Here is a 4,084-nt window from a genome sequence, read left to right on the forward strand (position 1 = left end):
GTAGACAAAATTTTAAACAAAACAATACTAAAAAATTGGAAGAAAAGTTGAAGATTCATTGTCCGGAAAAAGCATTTAATATTTTATAATTTATTAAAAATCTATAGAAATTAGTAGAGAATACTTATAACTTTTGGTTTCAATCAACTTAATTCAGCAGTTTAAAATGTAGTCTTTCCTTTATTTTCAACCATAAGTTGATACACTCATTTTAGATGATTGCAAACATGCCCTGAATTTCAAGTACGCAATTATTAACTGAATTATATATTAGTATTTTCTTCACGTCAAATATAATTTGTTCCCACATACTATTTTTTTTTGTCCCTTCGGGAACACCCTATAAAATTAGAACGATACAGAGAAGATTAGCATGGTCCCTGCACAAAAATAACACGCATAAATCAAGAAATGGTCCAAATTGTTCCGACCTAATTATAGTAGTAAAAGTGCGGTTTTTGTATCTATCTTGTAATTTATCATTAAATAATCAAATAATAATAAGCATTGGATTCTTAAGGAGTAAATAACAAAGACGCGGGCGATTGCGATTGCAATTGCAGTTGCATGTTTCAAAACTCATTATAAAATGGCAGACCCGATGAAATACACAGAAGACGCCAAGCAGCTTTTATAGTTTTTCTTCACTTCCAAAACCCTTCGGACAACGTTCCACCCTTTCTTTTTAGGTTTTCTCAAAATCTGAAACCTTGCCCGTCTCTTACGTCGTTCCCCTTCTCTTCTCTTCTCTCTCTCTCCCCTCATATTCATACATACCATCACATGCATATTCATGCACAAGAGCACTCACACAAACAAGTGTATTTGCGTGTGTGTCTTACCTTTCATGCACAAGAACGCACACAAACATGTAAAATTCAATGTGAAAGCCTTCTAGATGGAGTAATTTTATGTAAGACGGAACGAACCTGAATTTGGATAATTATAATTTTTGATTTAATAGAGATATAATCGTAATTAATTTGGTCAAATTTATAAGTTTGAAAGTAATTTAACTTAGAAATAAAGTAAAAAGAGTCGTATTATTTGGGGAAAATAAAAATCCTGAACTACGTTGTTGTTCGAAACTCATATAAGGAAAAATGTATGCTGACTTGATATTACAAATGAGTAAATTACCTCTCTATATAAAATGACATTTACCTCTATGGGTATTTTTTCAAAATATGAAAATTTATATCTTTATATTTTTTAAAATAAAATAATTTATTAAAAAAATAAATTACTTTATTTTATAAATACAAAAAAATAAATTACATTAAACCCAACTCAGATATGACATGTTTATTGTTAGCGGGAAGCCATATTGTTGCAAGATGAATGGTATGACCTTTCAGTGATCACTTTTTTGATTTGTCGTACGTTGACAACTATTAAATATATGGACAAAGGCCTGCATGCTCCTGTCACTTCAGTTTGATCTGAAAGTTAAAGATATTGGGTTAATTACACTTAAATTTCTCATATAATTATATTTTCCTCTAATTTTATTTTTAAATTATATTTACGCTCATTTGAGGAATTCTTCATTTATAATTGACTCTTTCCATTAGATTTTAAACCAAAAATATAGACATTAATAAAAATATTATATAAAGTTTTATTTTACCCATCATTCCACTACAATTATATATATAATATTACTAATTAGATATCAAATAACGGTTTTAAATTTGTCATAAAAAATATATATCAAGTGAATAATATTTATCTTGTCACTATATAATTATTAGTGATAAAAATTGTCTATAAAATTGTAATTATTAACATATTAGTGATAAATTAGTGACAATACAAATATAGTGACATAATTATAATACAAAATGCACGTATCGCTAATTATTTAGAGTGACAACTTACTGCAAAATCTTTTGTTACTAATTCTTGTTAATTACAATTTTCACACATATTAATTGTCACTACGAACACTTTGAAATTCAATATTGTGACAAAATAAAAATACTTCAAGCTATATATATATAATTAATGATAATATTAAAATTGTGGCTTACACTTTTTTATCGCTAATTTTTACTTTTGTATTGTTCAACATTCCATTAGTATTGTTTTATACTTGCAAGGGGTTAATGTAATATATGAAAAGTCAAAAAAGTGTAATTGTAATAAATTTTTGTTCCACAATAGTCAATGGATTATTTGGATTAATAATAGCCGTTGATGAATGGAAGTTCTTTTTGTGGATTTTTTATTTTTTATATATGGTGAGGTAATTAACACTATTGATCCATCCCATTTTTGAAAATGCCTAATTCAATTACTTCATCTTGAGTTGTAGGATTAGAATATAGAACAAACGTATATAATGTCCACATTTTGTCACTGGTGTATTCCATATAAAGTAATTACTTTGTCAATATTTTAACAATTACACATACTGTAAAATAATATTTTATTATAGTTATACCCTCTTCGTTTAATATATATATTGCATTTATACCCCTTATAAGTATAAAACTATTATTAGGAGAACATTGAATAATAGGTAAAATTAAATTTTATGTACTGTTTTATTGACGTTAAATAGTGGAAGAGGGTCAGCTATAAATGAAATTTTTTTAAGGAGGTATAAGTGTAACTTTAAAGTTTTATGAGAAAAGTGCAATTTTTGTATTTGCAAAGAGGTATAAGTATTGACTCTAGAAATTTTGTATGTATGTATTTGTATTGTTAACATGAAAAGAGTTAATAACATTACTAAGTAAAAATGTAATAATTGTGGCATTTAAAACTAAATCACTTAATTTTAATAAATCATTCATTAGTAACTATAAGTAAAAATGTATAAGCCATGATTTGCCTTTATCTTCTGTTAGGTGTGCTTTTGAATGCTTATCTTCCAGTTGGGGGAGACCTTTTATCAGCGAGGATTCATAACTGCTAGGGAATCCTATCTGTCAAGGAGTCCAAGACTTTGGGGGGACCTCCTCTTCTGCAAGGAGTACCGGTCGTTAGGACTGATGTAGTTCTAGGGTGGCTGCTGGCCTCTGAGCTGATGAGGTGCCATGTGGGAGAGTGGCCTGCTACGTGCGTGGGTTTTTTGGGCCGAATATTTTGGTGGGCTTTGACCATGGTCCGAGTTGGACGATGTCTTGGATCTCCTCTCTTTGCCAGTCTATTTTTTGGGGGACACCTGCTAGCGCCGCTTGCCAAGTCCTCTTAGGCCTTTTAGGATGTAAAGTGTCTCTCATTTCTTTATTCTTTTTAGACCGCTTGGGCCTCTTTGGGCCTCTTTGGGCCAGTTTATTTTTATGCACATCAGTAGCCCCTCACTCTAATAAGTGGAGATTTCAACACTTATTAGAGTGGAAGTCTTTAGAGGTGAGGTTTGAAGAAAAGGGGTTTTTTTTTTTTTTTGAATTCCTGCAAAGAATGTTAGTAGAATAACCTGAGTAGAAAAATAAGAGCTTACTTCGTGCCTGTATGGAGCATGACTTTTTATGAAGGTGTCTCCATGGAGGAGGGCTTAACAGGTGCCTTTTGTGCCTACTCGGTGTAGGGCTTTATTTTTTTGTAAAAGAATAATAAATAATAAAATACATGTATATATTATGAATAGGTCTTGCACGAAGCAAAATTATTGTGCCTCCTCCTTGGGGGGCTTATTTGAGGAGAGCCTCCTTGGAACATGACTTAGGAACCTCGCAAGAGGAAGAATAATAGGTCCGCAGGAAGCACGACTTAGATGCCTCCGTGGAGGAGGGCTTAGGTGCCTGCAGGAGATAGAGCTTATGGATATAAGTGCCTACCCGAAGGAGGGCTGGGGTACCTCCATAGAGGAGGGCCTCTGTGTTTGTGTAGAAGATAGGACTGTTGTTTGAGAAGGTTGCCTCCCTCATGAAATCCCTATAAGAAGACACATGTTAACATAGTGAAGGAGGTAAAATGAACCCCTCAGGAAAGTTTGTATTTGTGAAAATTTATTCGTTAAGGGGGATGCCTACTTGGGGCAAGGCTTTATTTTTTAAGGAGGTTGCCTGCCTGGGGGACAAGGCTTATTTTCTAAGGAGGATGCCTGCTTAGGGATATGGTTTATTCTAAGAAG

General features: G+C 32.1%; 1 non-coding gene across 1 annotated transcript; it reads left to right on the forward strand.

The window, feature by feature from the left end:
* The first annotated feature begins 323 nt into the window (after window positions 1–323).
* Window positions 324–426, forward strand: LOC148784360 (U6 spliceosomal RNA). The gene has a single exon (XR_016063906.1). It is a non-coding gene; the product is annotated as a U6 spliceosomal RNA (small nuclear RNA).
* The last annotated feature ends 3,658 nt before the right edge of the window (window positions 427–4,084 follow it).

The sequence above is a fragment of the Sesamum indicum genome, linkage group LG13 (genome assembly GCF_026168435.1).
Source record: "Sesamum indicum cultivar Baizhima isolate 11 linkage group LG13, ASM2616843v1, whole genome shotgun sequence".
Taxonomy (NCBI): domain Eukaryota; kingdom Viridiplantae; phylum Streptophyta; class Magnoliopsida; order Lamiales; family Pedaliaceae; genus Sesamum; species Sesamum indicum.